Consider the following 26,585-nt stretch of genomic DNA (forward strand, 5'->3'; position numbering starts at 1 on the left):
AGGACTTATAGCTCTAGAGTCTCAAACAGTCCATACATACCTTGGCATCAACTTTTTCACTTTAATGGTTTTTGCCTACTATCGACCTAGCCTTTTGTCTACTCTGAGTTGTAACCAACTTTTACATAACTGGATGTATTTGCTCAGAGGTTCGTTCGATTGTAACTGGACCTTAAACTTTCTTTTGTCCAAGTTTTGTCTAGCTAAATAGGGGTTCATATTTTCTCCCATACAGAACTTCGAACAAGACCATTTGAAGGATGGAATAATAGTTATTATTGTGAGCAAACTCCGCCAATGGCAGATACTCATTCCAGTTTCTTTTAAAATCCAAGACATATGCCCTCAACATGTCTTATGGATTGTTCGCTTTGTTTGCCCACCTGGTTGCGGTAATTAGCCATACTGAGACTCGACTGGGTTCTCGTGGCCTTTTACATCTTTTCCTGAATCTGGACATAAACCTTGGGTCTCTATCTGACACAATGTCCTTTAGTACCCCATAAAGTCTAACGAACTCCTTAACATATAACCTTGCAAATTTCCCTGACAAATACTTTAACTTTAATTGTGAGGAAATGGGCCAACTTGTCAATTGATCAATTATGACCCATGTCGCGTTGTAACCTAACGACATGTGAGGTAATCCTATAATAGAACCCATAGAAATGCTATCTCATTTCTACTCAGGGAGATTTAGGTTTGCAGAAATCCTGATGATTTCTGATGCTCTATCCTTATTTTCTAGCACGTAAGGCATCTTATCTCATACCGGGCCATTAAAACCTCTGCTTAAGGTCTTGGTACATCTTGGTCATTCCCAGTTAAATCGTGTACTTATTCTTATATGCCTTATCAAGAATTTACTTCCTGAGACCATTTATTAGAGGGACCTGTGTTCTTCCTATATACTTTAATATTCCCTCAGTTAAGATTTCAAAATCTCATGTCTCCTGGTCTAATACCTAACTTGAAGGGTCCTTGCTAACTCATCCCTTCTTTGAACTCCTTTAATCCAATCGGTCAACAAGACCTTCGTTCCTACTCCTTTTGCTACATCAGATGTCAACTGCATCAGATAGATAGGACCCCAATCTTTTATATCTTTTAACAATTCACCCTCTTTTGTCATCAGGGTTGCCGCCTACACTGCCTTCCTGCTCTAGGCATCAGCCACTCTATTGGCCTTTCCCGGATGGTACTTGCTTTGGTAGTCATAGTCATTGAGCAACTCTATCTATCTTCTCTACCTCATATTCAGCTCATTCTGATCTTGCAGGAACTTAAGACTCTTATAATCATAGAACAGTTCTATGGTTGCCCCATGCAACTAATGCCTCCATATCTTTAAGGCATGAACAATCGCTACTAGCTCCAGGTCCTGTGTCGGGAAATTCTCCTCATGAGACTTTAGCTGTTGTGAGGTATAAGTGACAACTATACCTTGCTGCACCAGTACACATCCCAATCCCTATTTACTCACATCTGTGCACGCTACATATGATAGTGTCAGATTAGGGATCACTAGTACTAGAGTAGAGGTCACCATTTGCTTCAGCTCGTGAAAGCTCACCTCACACTCACTGTACCACACAGACTGTTGATTCTTCCTGGCAAGCTTGGTTAGCGATTGGGCAATCCCAGAAAAGTCCTATAGTAACCTGCCAGCCCTAAAAAACTTCTTATCTCTGTTACCATCTTGGGCTGTTCCCAGTTGAGCACTGTCTCAACTTTACTAGGATCCACGGCCACACTTTCTTTCTCAATTATGTGGCCTAGGAATCTAACTTCATTTAACCAAAACTCACCTTTAGTAAGTTTGGCATGGAGCTATTTCTCTTTTAGTGTACTCAGGACAGTCCTTCACTGCTGCTCATATTCCTCTTGAGATTCAGAGTACACAAGAATCTCATCAATAATGACTATGACATCCAACCTAAGTACAGGTGAAAATCCGATTCATATAATCTATGAAAGTAGCAGGGGCATTCGTTAACCAATAACATCAGTAAGAACTCATAGTGTCTATAACAGGTCCTAAAAGCAGTCTTCAGAACGTCCTCAACTTTTGTCCTCAGCTGGTGGCATCCTTATCATAAATCGATCTTAGAAGATACCATAGCTCCAACTAGCTGGTCTAGCAGATCATCTATCCGCAGTAGGGCTACTTATTCTTTCCTGTCACTTTATTCAACTCTCGGTAGTCTATGCTTAATCTTAGACTACCATTCTTCCTCTTAATAAAGAGTACTAGAGCACCTTAGGGAAATACGCTAGGTCTAACGAATCTCCTTTCTGTTAGCTCCCATATCTATTTCCTGAACTCCGCCATCTCATTTGAAGTTATTCGGTAAGATGCTTTTGATATCGTCTTTATAGACTTTAGTCAATCTTTTTGTCAACTTCAGCTTATCTTTACTTACCTTAACTTCATCTTCCATCTTGCTGGGCCTAGTGCACTCCTACTAAAAATGGCTAACATCTCTGGCCTTTGCACTTTCTTACATTACTTCCTAGGGTTAGCCTTCCTTGGGCTACTCTTGCCCGAGCACGCTTAACTGAACAGAGCTAATGGGAATCTGTGGCACTGATGCTGATAGGCTCAAACCTTGATACCTTGCTGTCTTAGACCCTTCTTGTTCTACCTTTAATCGGGTCCTTCCAGCTTACATGCCTAACTTTAGCCTCTTCTTAAGGATTTCCCTGTCAATACTTAGTCGATCTCTGTATCTCAAGAGGTTCTTCCTATATTTGGAGCTAGCCTGAATACCTCTTGTTCAGGTCTTACCGTCCTAAATTCTAACTTTGACTTTCCTCTTTCAATCGAAAGAAAATTGAGCTTAGCCTAATTAATGATAAGGTTATCTGGAAGGAAGTCATGGGTACTCTCTCTGTACTGGTCTACCACTAAAGGAGGTTTCTGTATCTTAAACTCATCCTTGGTTTTTATCTTCCCAAAGAGGTACTATACACTTATTCTTATGGCTCAGCCACTTTCCTTTTAGTTCGGTATACTGTGACCTTAGGAGCTACTACGCTTTACTGCAAGCCTCTTTAGGATCCATGGTAACCTTGGATTACCATCATCACTTTGAGCCACTTTAAGATCTTTGGAAGATTTTGACCATAGGGTTGAGTAATAAAATAAGTCACCTTCACTTAGTTGGTAACTTGACTAATTATTCCCCAGGACTGTTTCAATAGTTAATATCATTCTCTTGGGCCTCATTCAATTATCTAGGTAACCTATCTGCTTCTTTAGGTTCTTAAGCCAATCTGCCTTAGGAGTTTTCTTACTCCTTTAGCTGCTCTTACCATTCTTAGCTATTTTAGGACAGTATAGGGAGAGGACTTGTGCAGCTTCTCTTCTTTCTGCTTGCCCTTCTCTGTCAAGCTTAGGGACATTGAACCTTAGCTTTGTTCTTGGCTAGTCATGCTTCCATCAAGGTGAAGTCAACTCTGCTTGCCTAGTCTCAGCTACTCCCCTTTTCCTGCTCAGATAGGGTATTTGGCTTCGTCTAGAGTTGTGCCAATTCTATCTTAGAGGACTAGTTCCCCACTTTCTCTAGCAAGACTCGTAGCCAAGACCATATCCCCTATAAAAGGTGCCTCTCAACCTAACCCCAAGTGACTAAGTATCTCTTAACATTATCGGGAACATGCCAACCCCATAATGCTAGTTCCCCGTATAGCTATTTGTCTCATTCTCATTTCTTTCTCTTCTTTTTGATCTCTAAGAATTTCACTAGGGCTATCTATCTTGACTACAGTATCTCCAAGTTTCTATTTATCTATTTAGGGACTTGAGATAGTTACTCTATCATGGTGCCCCAACTCTAACAAGGCTTTAAGAGTTTATCCAGCTTAGGTGGCCACTACATCCTCTTAGTGGTGTACAGACTCAACCCTTAACTATCTTGTTTAACTCCTTATTATTACTCTTCCTCTTGAGGAAGAATCTGATAACTTTTAAGTAGTGGCTGCTACTCTCTCTCTGATCTCTATCAGTCTTACTCTTAGTGATCTCATAATCTATCAAATTTTACTGAGATACTTCCTCAGTATTTGAGAGTCACTGTCTCTATTCATCACGACCAGAATCCTTATTTGCCACAATGAAAGTCACCGCTTCCTCTGGTGATTACTTTTGTATTTGTTCATCATCACTAATTTTCTTGGTTTATCATGACGAAACATACTTTCTCTTAACCTCTACTAGTCTTACTTAACTTTGTTCATCCTAACCTTATCTGTTACCAGAAGGACTTCCATGTCCTAGCCTCACTGTGATCCCCAACTAAGTCAGCTACTTCCTTTCAACCAATTGAGGAAGGGTTTGGCTCATATCTCTAGGCCATTAGCATTTTTGGTTTTCCTGTTCTCAAGGATCACTGGCGGTGGAAAGCTATCTTTAGCTCTTTATATCCATTTAGGAATAAAAAATAGCTACTTTGATTGTGCTGCCTTAACACCAGATCAAGGCTACATTAACTGTATCTAACTTAGGTTGCCACTTGACCCTTTTCTTCTAGGGTTCAGACTCATGCCTCTATCTGACTTATAAGCCATTATTCCTTTTTCTCTAGAGGGGAAGTCTCTTTATCTTTACATAGTAGCTACCTTCCTTAGCATATAATTTCTTATCATCATTTTATCTATACCTTTCTAACTGAGAATCCAAACTTTATTCTTAAAGATCCTCAATACTTATTTTTTCTAGAGCATTCACCTCCAATCCATAATCTTAGTTGGACCTTAGCTAGTATTCCATTACTAGCTCTAACCTGAACTAAGCTTTTCTAAATTCTTGCAGATCGTTCTCTTTCTTCCTATACCAGAACGTCTACTCTGATACCAAAAATGTCACACCTTACTTATATAATACCTTAGCATTTATTTAGAGCCATTTTAGACCACTTTGGATGGTCTTAAACTTAAAAATTTCAATCTGGATGTTAATTTTAAGAAAATTTATTGTTCTCTGCCCAATTTTCAGATTACAGGTCCAATTTTGAATAATCATAACTAATTCTAAAAAAATCGTATGGAGGTGTTCCAAAATTTTACGAAAACTCTTTCAATGCTCTTTAAGGTAAAAATATCCAATTAGACTTATCCCTGCCCAATTTGTATAGTTTATTGGATAAGTATTACTATTCATTTGGAAAAATTTGAAACTTCGAGATTCTGTGCCTCAACTTTGGAAATTTATATCTCTTTGTGTACACATCCAATTGAGATGATCTATCTCTCATTTTAAAGCTTGAGATGTGTAATATAAGTCTATCAAATTTTGTAGCTTAAATTATTCATTTGATAGGTCAAACTGAAACTTGAAACTAACTGCTCCAGAACCTACGCTTTATCCCTTAACTAACGTTTGCTTTAATTCTTTTTATTTCTTTGGGATGTAAAAGCTGGGCTTGATCTTTCTCATTCACACTCATACAATTTCAATCATGCCATAAATATTCTAAGCACATACCTTGCATTGATGACATTCATAACATAATTTACAATGTAGGAAAATTATACATTAAACATAGTCTCAATTATTAACGTCAATTATTCTCCACTTTCTTCTCCTTGCTTCTCATGCCATTAGTGCCCATAATTGATTGACCTAAATGCTTGGTTAGGGAGGGCTAAGATTCAGGAGAATCTCAGTAGTAAACAATACCATATTAGTCATGCTAGATGGATGCTAATGCACTATACGCAACTTGTCTATTCTCTTGTTAATCAGTGACATATTAGCATGCTCAACGCTAACTTCTTGATGCATGGCCATAGAGACATAATCTACTCATCATGAATAGCAATTACAGTAGCTAAAACATATTACAATAACATTCAATAACATGTACACGGCAACACACAAGCATACAACATCAAGCAATGACAATAGGTAAGTTCACTATCTTGCACCTCAAGCTTTCCTCTTACTTTTCCTTTAACTCCCTTGACTTTCCAACCATATGGGCAATTGGTCAACATCACCAAACATTCTCTTGGATGTTTCAAGGTCTTAAATATAGTCACATTGATCATGCAATCTATTAGGACCACTAGATTACATGAAGTTTAAGATTAGCTCTCTTGAACTCAACCTTTCCTCTAAAATTTTGGATTAACATTCTAGCTTTGTAAAAATTATTCTCTCAGGCTAATCCTACACAATTTTGCCCAAGGAATCCAAATATTTAGTCAAACTCATGAAAATCTAATCCCTCCCTATAGATCTCATTTTGGCCGAATAAGGGTGTCTTGAAAACCAAATTTCCATTTTCAAATTTAATGCTTCCAAGCTTCATTTCTTGGTGTTTCCCTATACCATTTCATCATTTAAACATGTTGGAAGCTTCAAACTAAATCAAATCTAACTCTAACCCCATTCTCTCTCCTTGGTTGAACTAAATCTTCATGAATAAGGGTGGGATTTTCTTTCCAAAACTCACTTAAAACTAAACAAACCCTATCCTTTTCAAGTGTGCAGTCTATGCTTTAAACCCTTGATTAAACCCTTCCATAATTTTCAAAATTTTGGCAGCATCTCCCCATGGAAAATGGCCATCCAAAACTACATAAAATCACATATAAATAGCCCATAATAATTAACAAAGAGCTTAGGAGCTTACCTTGGTGATTTCTTGAACTTGGGTGGACTTTCTCTCACTAGAAATAGCTCTTTCTCTCTCTAAATGCAAGAGTGGCAGAGTTTCCCCTATGGTTCCTTGCTTGGCCGAAATGTGAGGGGAGGGAGTGCCTATTTATAGCAAAAAATTTGGCTTGAATGGACTAAAATACCCTTGGTGGCTAATAGAAAGGATAAGGGCAATCTTGGAACTTGAAGTTAACTTTTACATCATCATTGCATCAGCTTCTTGCATCATCCTTACCTCATTCTTCTAGAAGATACCAAGTGTCACAAATGTGGTGGAGGAGAAGGGAAATTAGATCTCAGCCGTTGGATCAAAACTTAATCCTTAAGTTTCCTTCGAATTTACTTGGCTCATGTTTCTCCGGCTTTCTTTATAGCCTTCTGGAGCTTAGAAAATTCTTCTATCAACTCTATAAATTCCCTTTAATTTTAGAGAGTATCTATGAATTTTCTTAGGCCATAACACTAAAATGCCCTTTTATCGGCATAATCAGCTCTTTAATTTATTAAAGCCATTCCACTGGTCTTTTGGTTGCGAGACTAATTTTATAAATTAGTACAACCTCTCAACCATTTAATCTCATTTTTGTATACATTTTTTAGGTCTCTTGCTATTTCAAATAATTACCTTAAATAGTGTACTTTCTACCAGTCATAACATTATAAATTCCATTTAAGCTGTCTCAGGGGTATTTTTGTCATGTCTCTTAACAAAAGAGCCTTAGAATATTATTTCCCATTTTTTGGGATTTTTTTGGAATTCTCTGTATACTCTTCCATTTTTACCCCTATTAGTCTTAACTTTCTGAATTTACAATTTAGTCATTGCTTGGACTTAACTTCATACAATTTAGCCCCTGAAAACTTTTACTTTGAAGTTTAGTCCCTAAGACTGCTTTGGCTTCCTTTCTCATCTTTGAGACTTCTGCTCAAGTGGCTTAGTATCCTGCCTTCGTTAGACTACATTCAAGGTTCCTAGGCTTCAAAATTGAGATGTGACAATCCAAGGAGAAGGGCAACGAGATTATGTTGGGATAAAGATGTTTATGCTTGTAATTTTTATGATTTTATGTGAACTTTTGTTTATGAAAACTCGTAATAAATATGTATGAAGTTTCAATACTTGTATTAATGACTTTAATACTTGTAATGGACGGGAAATGTTATGCTTGAACATGTGATATGTGTATGGAATAATTATATAATGCCAAGGAAAAAGAATAATCAAGAAAAGGTATGAAAATGGTATGAAATAGCCCTTTTAATGACTAAATTTCATGCCAACATGATTCTGGTCAAATGAATGAGTTTTAGGGTGATAGATGTATAGATCATATTTTTATCTTTAAAACAAGTGGTAATTCATCAAAATTGTATTTTTATATAGAAAGTTATGCCTATCCAAAATTACGCATAAATTCTGGGAAATTGGAAATTTACCAAATCAACAATACTATTTTGTGTGAATTTTGGGAATGATTGAAAAGAACTTGATACGAGAGAGTATTTTTTCTTTGAAGATCATTATAAGATCTTCAAGTAGAACTCAGAACCATCTCATTTTGATTTTTCTAGAATTATTTATGATTTTTCAAAGTTTGGCCCAAGTTAGGGTTATAATGAATAGTAACCCGAATTCAAAGAATTTTGAAACTTGAATTTTTCTAACTTAAGGCCTTGAAAAATGGCTTCAAATATTTCTATTTGAGAGGTACTATGGTCTAAAAAGAAGATGTTACATTATTCGCCTAATTTTTTATAGTTCATGAGCTTATTCCACTTGTTAATCACCTAATTTTTGTTGTTCATATGCTTATTTCACTACAACAAATTGCATCTTTCACCTCCCAAGTTCATGTCTATTTTACAAAACAAAGGAGAATACCCCACATTCTCATATGTTTTGTAAAACAGAAGAGCATACAAGATATATTCTCATCAAGTATACAAAAGTATACGAGAATTGGAAGTATTCTCCTATGTCTGGGGAACTAGACAAGAATAAGGCCCTTATTCTTGACTGTTTCCTAAAACTAGACGATAATAAGAGGAATATTCTTGTCTTGTTCTTCAAAATAGAGGAGAATATAAGTTCATTTTTTAAAAAATTTTCTTAGCTTTTCACTTAGGTTTTCATTCACTCTCCCTAGCTCGGTGACCTAAGCCAGGTTTCCCTTACTTCTATAATACAACCCAACTTTTACTTATGGTCATTGACTCTTTTTCCTTTACATTTCACTTTGCTCACTAAAAACAAACTCTCCAAGCTTCACACCTGACTCCAACCGTTGTCTCTCACCATTGACTATGTGTCTTTTATAGCAAGTGACAAGATTTGTAATGTCATCTTGAAAGAGTAGTAGATCTACGGTCATAGGGCATCCTAAGGAAGGGAAAGATTGTAACATCCTAAATTTTAGACCTAGGAATGTAAGAAATAGCCTAAAATGTGCAAGCTATTGAGTCCTTAGAAGCTGAAGTTTTGAAAATGTAAAAAGAAGATTAAGGGTTTTCAAGGACTAATTTGTATATTGATAAAGTTCTAAGGACTAAAATGTAAATAAAGTTAGAGACTCTAGTGAAGTGTATGTTGGGAACCTCAGTAGATGATTCTTTTGGTTGGACTTGAGCAGGGACCTCGTTGTAAATTTCAAAAGTTTCGTGTTGGAAAGGGGAAAAAATGAAAATTATTCTTGAAAATTCTAGGAAAATCCTAAAAAATAGGAAATGATATTTAAAGTCCTTTTTGAGAAGAGAAATGATAAAAATACCCTTGAGGTGACTTTAACAGAATTTCTAAGATTATGGCTTATTTTGAGATATATAAATAGATTTAATTATTTGAGCCATGAGGAGGCTTCAGGGAGTTAAATAAGAATGGGGATTCATGAGTTAAGAAGCTACAAAAAATCAAAAAATTAATCTCATCCCCATAAGGCTAGCAAAATGACTTTACAAATATTTATGGCTCAGTTATGCCATTTAAGGGTATTTTACGAGAAATTCAAAAGGAAGTACCTACAGGTTGAGCTATGGTTTGAGAACATTCACAAATTTTCTCCAGAATTTAAAAAAGTTTATGGTATAGATAGATAAATTTTTGAAGCTCTAGATTGAATAAAATGCTCCAGTCAAATATTAAATAATTTTTGTCCCTAAATAGGAAACAAAATCAAAGAAAATATGTAGAAGCAATTATGAAGGCGCTGAGTCAGCTTGCTGAGTCATCAATGTGCATTTATGACATTGCTGAGTTATCTAATGAGTCACCGGGATATTATTATGGATAGTAGAGAAAGCAAAACACAGTACGTGTAGGTTTTAGATAGTCCTCTATCTACCCAATATAGTAAAATCTCTACTGTATGACTTAGTGAGCCTGAGTAGCCGGTCAATAGAGCTAACTATTTTCCTCTTTGTTCCTCTATATTGGTGCCAAAAGCGAAGCTCTCCTATTGGTTAAAGATTCCAAGAAAACATGTGTGAAAAGAAAAAAGACTGGTAGAAGGTTAATAAGACTAGTAGTTTAGAAGCTTGTAGGAGAAGCTTTCTAATTCTCTTTTCTTCTTCACTTTCATGCCATTTGTAAGGCTTTTATTGGAGGAAATGATTACAAGAAGACACTTGGCAAGTTACAAGGGACATGTGGCAAAATCATAAGCTTGATCCATACTTGATGTAAGCATAATGACATAAGGCAAGGTGATGTCATGAGACACTTGTCAATCTTAATTACACTTAGCAAGATCACAAGTCTCCTAGCCTAAGATTTTTCCATTTGTAATGAAGAGAAAAATGGAGGGTTGAGATTTAGCCACATAGCCCTTATAATTTCATGAAACTTCAAGGGTTAAGAGTTAAAAGAAGTACTATAAATACCTCTCCATTCCTTCACATTTTCAGCCAAGAGAGGTCTCTGAGGAGGGAATGTTTTGATCCTAAATTGCAAGAAAGAGAGAGAAAATTCTAGTGAGAGAAAGCTCATGAAGTTTAAGGGAAATCCAGGCTCCAAGATAAGGTAAGATCATAGTTTTTGATGTAGTTTCACTTACTTTATATCTTGTTGAGTTTGGTAATAAGTTTTAATAGTTTTTGGGGGCTTGAAACCCTTAGTAAAAGGGCTGCATGAAATTGATAAGTTAAGAGAAAATGAAATTAATGTTAGAATAATGTTTAAGGCTTGAAAGGAACAAGAATCAAGTGGTTTTATGTTGAAATTAGTTGAATTTTGTGATTGTGTTATTTAAGGAGACTGCTCGGCCAAGGATGGTTCATGGTGTTAGGGATAGATTTTGATGATTTTAATACTTCCAATGAGTTTAAAATGAAAAATTTTGTAGGGTTATGTGGAGAAAATATGTTTGGAAACATTAGAATTGAAAGTAAAAAATTTGGATTCTGACCCTATGATTCAGCCAACTAAAGAAAAAGGAAAGGAGTTATATTTTGATGAATCCATACTTATATTTTGATTCCTCATGAAAAATTGAGTAGGAAATGGCCAAGAGATTGAATTTAGAAATCAAGATTAAGAAAGTGAAAAATTATAGTTAAAGAGAAATCAAACTTGAAAGTTACAGTTGTCAATGGTTTTCATAGTCTTGATAGATTGACTATTATTGTGTATTGTGAATTTAGGGTCATAAGACACTATGAAAGAGGAATGGCAAGATTGTTCAAGTAATCTTGGTGGTTGGGATAAAAGAGAGCAAGAAAGAAAAGCTTAAAGATATCAGGTGACTTACCTTTCTTGTGTGCTTGTGTGTTGATGTGTATTAGGTTGTTTGGTGATGAAATAAGATGTGTCACACCTCTCTTTATATCCCATTATATGTCAATTGAAACTATCATAACATATTTCACAGTGTTTCCAGATGAAAAAGTTTGAAATTCAAGATTTTTACTGTTCATCCTGTCTATACACTGTTCATCTGAAAATGGGTCAATTTTGAAACTTCATAACTAAATCTAGAAAAATCAAAATGAGATGGTTCCAATATTCACATGAATCTTGTTAAGATTTCTATGGAGAAAAAATAATCATTAGGTCCAATTCCATCCAGAATAATTCCAAGAAATTTGTCAAAGTGTACTATTCATTTGGTAAATTTTCGAATTTTCAGTATTTTTACCCAACTTTGGAAGAGCATAACTCTTAGCACACAACTCCAAATTTAATGAATTACCACTTGTTTTAAAGATAAAAATGAGATCTATTAGCTTGTAAAATTTCATGTCCAAATTGCAACACTTTCTTATTATTTTATGTGCCACACGTTTGGCACTTTTTAGGGAATTTCTATCCCCTAAATTACATTTGTTTTTTATTTATTTCCCCTTTTTCCTTCAACCACATTCCTTCCACAATGCCTCAAGCATAATTCCAGCATTGGAACATAGGATAACGATATAATTTACATTAGAATGTCATCCATAACTTATCATAAAATCAACATAAAGTTTGGTACACTTGATACAAGTTTCTAACATAACATAATATTCATAAAGCCATTTCATGCCAAGGCCAATTCCTTCACTTGATCCATGCTTGGTCCACTTCCCAATTAGGATATAAAATAACATAGGAGGAATGAGATTTCAAAGAAATCTCAGTAGTATATGAATTATAATTGTCATGTAAATCAATGCAAGTTTAATTGTGAAATGTCATGCAATCCAAACCATTCCCAACTCATAGGAATTCATACCAAATATTATGCGAGAGGAACATTATATTATCCACATTGACATACCACAAAGCATTTGGCCAAAGCATAACCGATTTCAATCAAACAATCAATGTCACCACAAAGTTGCTCCAATCCAAGCAACAACAATCACAACAAACAAGCAAGATAAACAATCAAATTATAATTCAAAGCTACCTTTGCAAAGCTTGTCCACTTAATTCCTCTAAGGAGTAATGCTTCTCCTTAATTCCTCCTCTCAATGCCTATTAAACCAAGCATAATCATAGGCCACATTAATCACAAAATAACTTAAACATTAACTCAACAATTTTCCCCCTTTTTCTTTGATTTTTAACAAATTGATTCCTTCTTTAGAATCAATCATCTTATGACTCAATCCTACACAATTTTTCATGAGGAATCCAATGGTGCAATCACATTTTTAAAATTCAAACTCCTTGCCCATGAACCTGGTTTGACCGAATAGGGATCCTTGATTTTTCAAAAATTTCATTTTCGATTCCAATGATTTTAAACACTTTCCAACATCATATCCCTACATAAGAACATGTTTTAAAGCCATTGGAATCATCAAATCAAGCAAAATCAATCAGCTCCTACATGAACAGTAGCATACCAAAATTTTTAGAATTTTCCAGCATTTTCCCAAGCAAAAATCCTTGTCTAATCTATGTAAAACTTAGGGATATTGATGCTTGGACATATCTTAGTGTTTTCTTGAAGTAAGTTGGATGATTTCTTGCCTAAAATTCCTCAAGAATTTTGTGCAACAAGGCTGGATGAACAGTAGCAGAGTTTTCCCTTATTTTTCCCAATTTTCTAACATTTTCTTTGTATTTTCAAGGGGTATTTATAGACCAAAAATTCTGCCACTTCCCCCCTAATTAGTACCCCCAAATGATAGATAAGGAGGTGTGTTGGTAGCATCAAGTGTGGGAATTGATCAGATTTGAACATGTGTACATTTGCTAGATTTTTCCATACAAATATTTCTTAATTTTTGCATTTTTCTTTAATTAATTGAAGCCTCTAGATTTTTCATGAAATTAGGCCCTCATTAGGCTTAATGTGGGCCCCATAAATGGTTTGGGCTGGTCCAAAAAGATGGCTCACAAACCAAATTACTATCCCAAACTAATTAGAAACTTTATTGGTTATTATTCACTAGTAACATTCCATAATTTTTTCAGACCCCCAAAAATTCATTTCTCTCCATGATAATTCACCTTTTAATATGAGAATATGATCTGAAAATTTTCACCACCTCTAGGTATTTATTTTGAATTTTCTTCGATTAGGCCTTTATCGGTAAATCTAAGGGAAAATAAATTTCCTAAAATAAATTCCTAAGTTTTGAAGGCCTAAAACTAATTTTTTAAATTCAAATAAATATTTAGATAAATTTTCTATCAATCTCCCAAATTTAGTGAGGCCTCTAACTCATTAAAATAATTATTTTCCTGCAATTTCCCAATAATTTTCCAAAAAACCTCCGTTTACGGGAAATTGCGTAATAATTCATTTTCACCAAATTTTCACCTTTTAGGCCTCAACCAAGTTTTCAAAATCTCTATTCTACACTTTTCCTATTTTTCAGGGATTTTCTCAAATTTTTCCGTTTTACCCTTCCTAGACCGATAATTACAGAAATGTCAGCCCGAACCTTTTCGGAGTTTCATATAAAAAGTTATTTCATCTCCCCATCTAGTTCCTACATTAACCCTTATCCCAATTTTTGATCCTTTATTGCCAGATGAAAATTTTTTAGATGTGACAAGATGCAAATGCAAGTATAATGCTATGTTTTTATTTTTCCTATGGCCATGCATGTTAATGTCAAACATTAAGAATGAGAACATGTTATAAATAAGCATGAGCTAGATCAAGCAAGCATGGCATACACTTGCATCCATCTTGTATGCATTAATAGTAATGTTTGCTACTGAGATTCTCTCGAATCTCACCCTCCCTTAACCAACCCTAATAGGCGATAGTGATCAAGCAAAGGATGTATGAAGTGGAAGCAAGGAAAACAGGAAAAGAATTGGAAAATTTTATTGTTTTACTTTGTATAATTTATATACCAATGTATATTATAGATGTGCCATTGATGTTATAAAATGACAAATGATAATAATGGCATGTATAATTGACTATGATAATGTATAGGAATGGTTAGTGCATGAATGGAATGATAATATGTATAGAAAGAATTAATCATGAATTGTTAATGCAAGGGGGATAAATTATCCCTAAAAGAGTTATGAATTTGTGACAGAGTGAAAGTAAGGAAATTGAATGAATCTGCCTATAAAATTTAGTGAGCCTCTAAAGCACATCCTAAGCTTTAAAAAAGTGATAGATTACCTAAATTGGATATGTGTGCTGATTGAGCTCAAATTATTCTTATCTTTTTACTACATCATCCATGGTTTTGTTGCATTTTCTGGCTCTTTTGGCTATAATTGAGCTTATTTTAGATCAAGAGTCCTTGCATTGAGTTAGTGTCTTTTTGAGGGTAAAATCGTCATAATTAGTTATTAATTGTATTCAATTAATTTCTAGGACAATTGATGCCTTAAATTGTTGCTTTTCAGTGTAGGACACCTGAGATTAGAGCCAAGGTTGAAGACTCAAGGCACATAAAGCAAAGAGGAGCCTCTGCCATGGTTCGCCACGATGAACCCACCCTTTGCTACAGGAACCCCTCGTATCAGCACATTCAGACCCGACCATTTTGAGAAAAATTGACTTGTCCACTTCCATGAACCGACCCAGACACGTCATATTCGGGTTAGAAACCCTATTTTCGGTATGAATGAGGTCAAACATAAATATTCAGCCACCATCCATTTTTTCTCATCATCTTCTCTCATCTCTCCCACCAGAACCCCAATCCCTCACCTTCTATTGTCATTTTCATCCATGGGCAACACTGAGTCAATTTCAATAGAGATGTTTCTGCACACCATGAGTGGCTAGGCTTCCTCCAGCTCTTGAAGATGGATGATTGGCATGAGTTCTAAGAGCTTAAAAAGGGGAGTTTCAGTTTCATCTTAGTTTTAGCTATGTATTTATGAATTCCTAGGTCTAGGATTTGTAAATTCTTAGTGAAAGACTTGATTGATATGTAATCATTAGTTAATGATTCACATTTATAGTTGGATTGGTTAATATTGGATTTCATGGTTCAATATATGTAGTGACATATATGTTCTTTGTAGCTTTCTTGATTCTCTTCATTTTGCATGGTTATGTTATGATGATGAGTTGATTTTCTGTTGCATTAAACCATTTGCATTAATCATTCTTAATTGCACATTAGGGAAGCTTAATAATGTTTTCATTAATGAGTTCATTAATGTAAGCATTGGACTCAATGAGTTATTGAGGTTGTTGTCAAGAAAACCTAATGAATTTATAAAACTCCCACATCTTAAGAGAACTATGATTGCCAAGAATCCATTTTCAAGAGGTTTTACCAATTGATTCAGCACTTGATTTCCATCCATTTCATCTTAACCTCCCAAAAATCCAAAAATACATTTACATTCTATTGCATTTTATCTTAATTACAAGTCTCAATGAAAACCCCTAACCTTTCTAGCTCAATTTGCATAACCATGGCATTTAGTTAATCTAGGATCATAATTTCAGCTCCACAAGTGAAACAACCCGAGGTTGTGCCTATAGTACAATCCTTGGATTAATTTTGAAATTGGTCGCAAGGTGTAAGCAAAGACAAGTCAAGGCGATTTTCAAGTGGCGCCGTTGCCGGGGAGCCAAGAAATTGGTTCTCTAGGTTAGCTTGTGTAATTGGGTTGTCAATTGAAGTTTTGATCCTTTTAGGTTGCATTTTAGTTAGTTTAGTTGCATATTTTTTCATAGTATAGGTTTTCATCTTGCATAGCATCAAAATTTTTAGAAATACAAACAAATATATTGATTTTCTACACTTTCAGCATTTTCACTTTGCATCAGTGGCGTCTAGTAACTGGTAAGCTCTCTGTGACAGTTAGCCGTGGCAAACTTTCTGAAAAACTGAAGGATTCGTCTCAGGATACCTTCACCGCGGGACACTCCTGCTTTCACTGTGGCAGACTTTCTGAAAAACTGAAGAATTCCTTTCGGGATACTTTCGCCGCAGTACACTCCTGCTTTCACCGTGGCAAACTTCCTGCACTTAACTGTCTGTTCGCCTCTGTCACCTTTCACTGCAGCCAACCCCTGCTTTTGCCGTAGCGAACTATCCTGAAAAGTTTTGAAACTTACACTTTTTGCTTCTTTTTCTGTGCATACATACTCATACTAATCCATACACTTGCATCCATCACAACTCATACTTTTATCTGACTTTGTGTGCTGCAAGTCAATTTTGTTTGCACTTTCTCTAGTGACTCTTTTCTTGCATGCCACCAAAAGCAAAACTTGTACCCTTTAACCCTGAGATTGAGAGAAGACTCAGAGAGATAAGAAGAGAGAAAAGAGTTGAGGGGACAAGCGAATTAGTGGTTGAACAAGAAAACATTTCTGTGGAATCTAGCCTATCTAGTAGTGAGAGTGAGCCTACTGATCAAGAGATAATGGCTGATTTACCACCTAACCACCCTAATCCAAACCCCAATGCCAACCAAGTGAGGAATGAAGGCAATGGAGGGAATGGAGAACAAGGGAGAGTGGGAGAAAATAACGGGAACCCTAGAAGAAGAACAATTAGGGAAGCAACCACATCTGATGTCAATTTTGACCCATTTACTGCTGCTTGTCCAAATTTTGAAATTAAAGGATTATTGATTAACTCCCTTCCAAAATTTCATGGCTTGACAGGAGAAGATCCATATCTTCATTTACAATCCCTTTCTATGATCTGCCAGAGTATGAAGCATGTGGGAGCATCGTTAGATCAAGTGCTATGGAAGGTTTTCCATCTATCATTGGAGGGCAAAGCTAGAGAGTGGTATATGAGCCTTCCAAGACACGTAGCTGATGCATATCACAGTTGGGGGAACTTAAGGAAAGCATTCTTGGAGAAATACTTTCCGGCTTCTCGTACTTCATCAATAAGGAAGGAGATCTATTCTGCCAAGCAAGACTATGACGAATCTCTTTATGATTATTGGAATAGATTTCAGGACATGCTTTTAAGATGCCCACATCATCAAATTCCTGATGAACAACTGGTGTAGTATTTCTATGATGGCTTGAAGAACTAAGAGAAGGGTATGTTGGATGCTGTATCAGGAGGATCTTTGATAGACTCCACTGCTGAGGAGGCTTGGGATTTAATTAAGAAGATGGCCCTGAATCATCAACAATACAGTGTGAGAGATACTAGAGGAGTGCATAAGGTGGGAGCTGCTTCGGTGCACAATAGGAGAATGGACACTTTGGAATCAAAAGTAGATTCGTTGGAAAGCAAAGTGACCTCTCAACTGTCTCTAATCACTGCTGAATTGAAGAACATGAGTGTGCATCGCCCACCCACTCCAATGGACATTACAGCGCCCAGTTGTGAAACATGTGGCTCGGTTATGCATATTTCTAGTGTTTGTCCAGACCGTTATGAGGAGGTATCTGTAGTCTACCAAGGCCGTCCAAATCAAAAGTGGGACCCTTACTCCAACACTTATAACGAGGGATGGAAGGCAAACCCTCGATTGGGCTAGAGGAACGATGATAGTAGACCTCCAAATAGATTTCAGAAGAGTAGAGGAGCTGGTCTATCTTTAACCCAGTTCCAAAACCAATCTCAAGCCCTAACCGTCCCACCAAAGGATGATACCAACCAACTCCTACATAATATGATGGCCTTAATAAAGGAAGAAAGGGCTGCTAACGCTACTCAGTTCAACTCCTTAGCTTCACTAATTCAACAAGACTCATCCAAGAATGATGCTAGATTTAGTGCTTTGGAAAAGAGGATAGAAGAGTGGGAAACTAAGTCTGAGAACATCAACTCCTATGTAACTCAGTTGTCCAACAACATGAGTGAGCAACAAGCAAGGAGCAGTAGCGCTATCCCCTCCAACACTGTTATCAATCCTAAGGGCTTGAATGCCATTACTCTTAGGAGTGGAGAGCAAGTGAATTTTAGAGAAGAGGAGGATGAAGTTATAGATGAGGAAATCTTGTGTGATGAGCTGCCACAAGCATCTTTAAAGGTCAAGAATTCTGAAAGCTCCAAGGAGATGAGGCTAAAGCTGAAAGAAGCCCCAAAAGAACATGATGGCAAGGGTAAAGCTGTGGAATCTGAGCCAAGCAATCATAGAGCCTTAAGCAAGGAAGGTAAGGAGGTAAACATCAATGAACTACCTTTCCCTCATACTTATTTGAAAAATGTTAAAATGGGTAAGGAGAGGCAAGATCATGAGTTGCTTGACATTTAGGAAAGTAGAAGTGAATATACCCTTGCTTGACCTGATTAAAGAGATTCCTAAGTATGCTAAAGTCTTAAAAGAATTATGTACTCAAAATAGGAGATTTAAACCTAATGAAAGAGTCTAATTACCCTCTAATGTGTCTGTATTGTTTAAACCCCAAATTCCTGTGAGGTGTCAAGACCCTGGATCTTTCACTATCCCTTGCACTATAGGAAAGGTTACTATAGGGGGAGCCCTGTTAGATCTAGGTACAGCCATTAATGTCATGCCTAAGTCCGTATACACCTCTCTAGGAGTCAAGACTGTTAAGTTTACTACTGTTGTGCTCCAACTAGCTGATAGGACTATTAGGTATCCTGAGGGCATTATTGAAGACATTTTAGTCCAAGTTAAGGGATTGGTGTTTCCTGCTGATTTTTATGTGCTTGACATGTCTTCTGAACCTGTAAATGACACTACACTCATTCTTGGTCGACCTTTCTTAAAGACTGCTAATACTATGATTAGCATGAAAGAGGGACCATAACTATGGAGGTGGGTGATAATAAAGTTTCTTTTAACATGTATGAAGCAATGAAACATCCTTATGAGGACTATTCACTTTTGGGGGTTAACATGATAGACATTGCTTTGAGGATGCTTGCTCTGAAGTTGAATTGCAAAATGACTCTTTCTATTCTGATCTTTACACTGATGATTCTATTGATGAGAATGAATCCATTTCTTCCCCTTCATCTCTCTACTTGTTCATGTGGTAGTGATGTTACATGCCTTGATTGTACTGTGGTTAATTGCATGCTTTCTATCCCACATATATTTTATGTTTCCTCCCTTGACTCCAAGTTGGACTGTGATTCCTCTATTGTCAGTGATGATTCCCTTGGGGAAAGGTTTCCTGTTGTTGTTTCAGATATGGGGGAAGATGTCATGGAGAAGAATCCCTCTAAGGCGGTTGCTGTAGATCAACTAGAAGTTGGTTCAACGCTTGGAGAGGAAGTTAACTACAAGGCTGAGGAACTATCATTGGTTGAAGGAAAGGGGAGTAATCTGTTCTCTCTTGAACTTCATAAATTGATTCCTTCTATTGTGCAACCACCTATACTTGATTTGAAACCCTTACCACCTACTTTGAAATATGCTTTCCTTGAGTCTAATGAATAACTACCTGTTATAATTGCTAACTCACTATCTGAGAGTGAGGAAGAGAGACTCTTGTCTGTTTTAAGGGAGCATAGAAAGGCAATAGGTTGGACACTAGCAGACATACCAGGAATTAGTCCTGCTGTGTGCACACATAGAATTTTACTGAGTGAGGAATCAAAACCAGTGAGATAACCCCAAAGACAATTGAATCCTCTCATATTGGATGTAGTTAAGAAAGAAATTACTAAATTGTTGAGTGCTAGGATAATATATCCAATTTCTGATAGTGAGTGGGTCAGTTCGGTGCATGTTGTGCCAAAGAAGAGTGGGGTAACAGTAGTAAGGAATGAAAGGGATGAGTTAATTCCTACAAGGGTTCAAAACTCATGGCGTGTGTGTATAGACTATAGGAAACTTAATGATGCAACACATAAGGATCACTTTCCTATACCCTTCATTGACCAAATATTGGAGAGACTAGCTGGTAAATCACAATACTGCTTTTTAGATGGCTTTTCCGGCTATTTTTAGGTACCCATAGCCCCCGAGGATCAGGACAAAACCACCTTCACATGCCCTATTGGTACCTTTGCTTATCGAAGGATGCCATTTGGGTTATGTAACGCTCCAGGTGCCTTTCAAAGGTGCATGATGGCGATTTTCAGTGACCTTTTAGAGCACAATATGGAGGTTTTCATGGATGATTTTACGGTTTATGGGGAGAGCTTTGATCAGTGCTTGAATAGCCTAAGGCAGGCTCTAGATAGATGCATAGTCAAAAATCTTGTTTTGAACTTTGAGAAATGTCATTTCATGGTGGGTAGTGGCATAGTGTTGGGTCACCTCATCTCTAGCAAGGGGATTGAGGTTGATAAGGCTAAAATTGAAGTCATCTCATCTTTGCCTTACCCCACCTATCTTAAAGATTTGAGATATTTTCTTGGGCATGCAGGGTTTTATAGGCGCTTTATTAAAGATTTTAGTAAAGTTGCTTTGCCCCTTCTACTCTTCTTAAAAAGGATGTTGAATTTAATTTTGATGAAAAATGTAGACATGCCTTTGATACTCTCAAGTCTATGCTTGTTTCACCTCCTATTTTGACTGCACCCAACTGGAATTTACATTTTGAACTCTTATGTGATGCTTCTAATTGTGCAGTGGGTGCTATGCTTGGCCAGAAGGAGGAGAAGCAATCGAAAGTCATAGCCTATGCCTCTAAGACACTTGATCCAGCTCAAGTCAACTATACCACTACTGAGAAAGAAATGTTTGCCATTGTATTTGCTTTAGACAAGTTTAGACAGTATCTAATCAATTCTCTAGTGGTTGTGTATATAGATCATGCAGTTGTCCGCTATCTACTTAAAAAGCCACAATCTAAACCAAGATTGATCAGATAGGCTTTACTACTTCAAGAGTTCGACATTGAGATTAAGGATAGACCCGGGGCAGTGAATCAAGTAGCTGATCACCTGAGTAGGCTACCAGAGGATACAAGGGGAGTAGATTCTTCTGACTTGACTTGTGACTCTTTTACCGATTCAGCTTTATGTTCTATGGCTACTATAGAGCCTTGGTATGGTAATATTGTCAATTATCTCATGTCTGGACTCACTCCTCCCTTTATGTCTAGATTTCAGGCACAAAAGCTTCGTAGCGAGTCAAAGTATTACATTTGGGATGCCCCTCATCTATGGAGGATGTGCAATGACCAAGTGATACGGAAGTGTGTGCCGGAGGAGGATTTTGAACCTATTATTTCAGCTTGCCATTCCATGGTTTGTGGTGGTCATTTTAGTACAAGGAGGACATCTAGGAAGGTCTTAGATTCTGGATTTTATTGGCCTACCCTCTTCAAAGATTCTTTTACATTTTGTAGATCTTGTGACAAGTGTCAGCGATTTAGGGGGTTGAGAAAAAGACATGAGATGCCTCAACAACCCCTTCTGTTTTGTGAGATTTTTGAGGTTTGGGGAATTGACTTTATGGAACCCTTTCCTTCTTCCTTTGGTTTTGTATATATTTTATTAGCTGTAGATTATGTATCCAAATAGATTGAGGCTATACCTTGCAAAAAAGATGACGCCCTAACTGTTCATAGATTTATAAAATCACACATTTTCTGTAGGTATGGCATCCCTAGGGCTGTAGTGAGTGATCGGGAACACATTTTTGTAATAGGATAGTCAACAACCTGTTGTCCAAATCTGGTGTCACTCATAAAATCTCTACCGTCTATCACCCCCAAACCAATGGTCAAGCTGAAATATCTAATATGGAAGTGAAACATATTCTGGAGAAAATGGTTAAGCCATCCAAGAAGGACTGGAGCTCACATTTAGAAGAAGCATTATGGGCTTACCAGACTGTATACAAATCGCCCATTAGCATGTCTCCCTACCACCTAGTTTATGGAAAGCCATGTCATTTGTCAGTGGAGCTAGAACACAAAGCATATTGGGTGGTCAAGTGATAAGTCTCATTATTTACATACATTTCTAGCCCTAAACACATACTTTTGCGATCTATATTTACATACTTTGGGCATAATTAGGTTCCATTGTGTATAAGAGTTGGTGAGAAGAATTATGAGGTTTTGCAAGTGTTTTTACATGTTTTTATATGATTTTATTTGTGTGTACTTTTGATCCCTGCTTTGGCATGAATTTCAGGAAGTTTCAGTAGCATTTTCGCCATTCTGTCTAAGGCGCCACGGCTGATTTGGGAAGGCGCCACGGCGGATTTCCAAGGTACTCTCGGTGAAAAGCGCCGCGACGGATGGACTAAGGCGCCACGGCGGACGGAGGTTTTCATGAAGCTCAGGATCATTAATCAAAACGACGCCGTACAGGACAGGAGCCGCGGCGGATTGACTGAGGCGCCGTGGCGGATGACCGAAATTTCCAGATTTAAAAGCTGAAGTCGCGCGCTTCAAGAGGGAGCAGATTTTCAGTTACCCATTCTCCCTCCAACGCGAATTTCTTGCTCTCTCCGCCCTCTCTCATTTCTCTCTTCCATTTTCGTCCAATTCCATCAATTTCCACCGATCAACCATGGATCTTTCATCAATTCTTGTTGTTTCTACCCTAATCCAGAGTATGAGTAGCTGAATTTCCAAGTTCTTCTAGCAATGAAGCTGACCTGAGTTCATGGAGCTAAACAGGGAGTCATTTCAGATCTATTTTCTACCTTCTATTCTAAGAGTCATTTGTTTCAGTTGAACAATTGTGATTAGAATGAAGATTGAGTGATTAGATTTATGTTTCTTGGAATTTAGATCTGATTGAACATTCAGATGTGAGTTGTGTCCTTTAGTTCAGTTGAATAGAGGATTCTCTGTTGATTTGTAAATCCAATTCGTTTTACTTGGACTGTTGTTCTGTAAATCTGAATTTTGGTTGAATATATTGATGATTCACAGTTGTGGTCATTCTTAGAGAATTGCAACTTGCTTCTCAAGTGTTCTTGTCAATTGATTTTCCTTCTCATAGATCAAAATAATGAATCTAGTAAGATAGTTGTTTCTGATCTATGTTAAGAGAGATTTGAGCAGTAGCTGAATCTATCCATTTAATTGACACTAAGAGACTCCAAATTATAAGATTGAACAAGGAAGGTTGGATAAATTGCTAGGGGAACTACTATCTCTCATCTGAATCTCATTTGCAATTTACCTTTCATTAGATTTGTTTCTTGTTTTGATTTCTCTTTTTCTGAACTAAAGCTCTCATCTTGGTAATTTGATAATTAATAGTGAATTGTTAAGAATTGAAATACAACTTAAGGCTCCTTGTGAAGAATGACCTAGGTAGTGCCTCACTTGCTGCATTTTCCCTAGTAAAACTTTGATTACCTAGCGACAAGGTCTATCAAATTGGCGCCGTTGCCGGGGAGCCTTACTTGTTGAGGTTCTGAGCAATTCACTGGTGTGCCAAGAAAATTTTCATGTTGAAAACCCAAAACTTCAGAAAAAGTAGCTTTAGTGTTTTTGAGTTGTGCTGCATGTTCACTTTTGTGCTTTGTTGTTAAGTAGTTTCCCTTTTTGCTGTGTTTTAAATTCATTCCATAGGTTGTCAAGGAGTTAACACAATTGAGTAGGGTGTGAATTGTTTGAATCCTTGCTGTAGCAACCTTTTCCCTTTTAATTGTTCTTCCATTTAACCTAATGATGGTTGGTTGTTTTTATGCTTTTGAGATATTTTTCTTGTTGACAAACTAATACCATTGTGTTAAGGGGTTCAATTTGCAGGAGTGAAGGTGTGAACAGTGTCAGAAGCTGCTGCAGAATTCGTCCATCTGGTTTATCAGTACCAGGCGCCGCGGCGGATAGCATCAGGCGCCGCAGCGGATTTCACAGAATCAATCCTGCAAAAAGAGCCGCGGCGGATTGCACCAAAGGCCGCGGCGGATTTCACCTGATCCCTTCTTAGCTTTTTGTTCTCTCTTTGACTTCTGTCTTTTGTCTAATTGCTTTTTCACATTTATTTTATTAGTCTATTCTAGTGTTCTTTAGTTGCATGTCCCAGGATAAAGGTCTTTTACCTTTTGATTGGGAAATCAATAGAACTCTTAGGCAAATCAAGAAAACCAAACAAATAGCTGAGTCTAGTAAGCAACCTATAGTGAGTGACTCTCTTCCTCAAGTTGAATCTTGTCTTCCTCAGAATCTGAATCTACTTTAGGAGGGTTTATAGACAATCATTTTGTGATGGATCAAAATAATAACAATGCCCAAACTGAGAGAGGTGATGCTACAAATAGACCTCAAAATGAAAGGCAAGCTGAAAATGTTCTCCATAATGCTAATATTCAATTGAATAGAGATGAGGAGAATAGGAGCATTAGAGAAATTAATAACTCAAGTGTGAACTGTGATCCATGTGGTTTTTATAACTTTGAAGCTGATTTTGAACTTAAAGGTACCTTGATTAATGCCTTACCAAGATTCCTTGGTCTTGCAGGGGATGATCCATATAGGCACCTTCAGAATATGCATGCGGTTTGTTCCTCTATGAAGCCCCATGGTGCTCAATTGGAAGATGTGCTAAGGAGAGCTTTCCACTTCACATTAGAAGGAAATGCCAAAGAATGGTTGCAAAGCCTACCTCAGCACTTCACAACACTTACATGGGAGCAACTTAAGAAGGCCTTTTTAGAGAAGTACTTTCCTGCATCAAGGACATCTAAATTGAGGAAGGCAATCTATGGAGTTCAACAAGATAGTAGAGAGACCTTGTATGAGTATTGGACAAGATTTCTAGCTATGCTTTCTAAATGTCCAAATCATCAAATCAGCAAGTCTAATCTAGTTCAATATTTCTATGAGGGCTTGCTATCTCATCACAAGAACACAATAGATGCTGCAGCCCATGGTTCACTATTTGATTTGACTCCTCACAATGCTTGGGAATTATTGGAGAAGATGGCCAACAATAATCAGCAATTCAGCACAAGGGATAACCAATCTGTCAATGAAATTTTAAGGTCAAATCCTACTAACTTAGACTCTCAATTTGCTGCCTTATCAGAAAGGATGGACAAGAGAATGACTAGGATGGAGCAACTCTTGTCAACTAAACAATGTGGTGCTATGGGAACATCTCAAGCCTTGGTAGCTCCCTCTTGTGACTCCTGTGGTTCTATGATGCATTGTACTGAATCTTGCCCTTCTCAATTTGAAGAAGTGTCAGCCATGTATCAACAAAGAGCCGGTCAATATCAGCAAAGGAACCCTTTCTCCAACACTTATAACGAAGGATGGAAGGATCATCCCAATTTTAGATGGGGAGGAGGAGAGAACAACAAGGAGAGATTCATGCAGAATAGGTTCCAGCAACGTCAACATTCAGAACAAGTTATGGTTCCTTCCCAAACGACTCAAGAAGTTGGGAATTCAAGGAATGATGACATGTCTCTCTTGTTGAAAAGCATGAACAGTATGAATGCTAATCTCAGTGCTATGGCATCTCAAATGGACAGAATTGATAAGCATACCACTGCATCTGATGCAAGAATGGCTGCTATAGAGAATAGGGTTGAACAATGGGAAACTAAGACAGCAAACTTGGCTAACTTTGTTACCCAAATTTCAGATAATTTCAGCAGTCTTCAAGCAAAAACAAGTGGAGCTTTGCCTTCCAATACTGTGATTAATCCCAAGTCATTGAATGCCATAAGTTTGAGAAGTGGAAGAAAGGTGACATTCAATGAGAATGATGAAGAATCTGACTTGGATGAAGATCATTACACTAAAGGGAATTCTACTCATGAAAAGAAACCACCAAGTGTGGAATCTGAAAGCTTAAGAGAGAAGCAACTTCTGCAAGCAAGAAAAGAAACCGGATGTAGAAGTGCAACTACTGAAGGTTGCACAACTGAAGCCGGCCCTTCAACTATGGATGATAAAGGCGTCCATGAAACACCATTGAGAGAGGACTTGGAGCAATCTTCTTCAAGAATTGCAGATCCTAACCAGGACAATGGGAAGATTGAGCAAGAGAAAGTTGAAGATCCTCACAAGAGCAATAAACCGGGAAGTCAAGGTAAGGAGGTAAGCTTGAAAGATCTACCTTTTCCTAAAGCTTTTATGTTTGGGCAGAAGGTTGCAAAAGAAAAGCAAAATAAAGAAGTTTTAGATTTCTTTAGTAAAGTAGAAATTAACATTCCTTTGCTGGATTTGTTGAAGAAAGT

The sequence above is a fragment of the Neltuma alba genome, unplaced genomic scaffold, assembly GCF_004799145.2.
Source record: "Neltuma alba isolate B1F8T4 unplaced genomic scaffold, ASM479914v2 tig00010339_pilon, whole genome shotgun sequence".
Taxonomy (NCBI): domain Eukaryota; kingdom Viridiplantae; phylum Streptophyta; class Magnoliopsida; order Fabales; family Fabaceae; genus Neltuma; species Neltuma alba.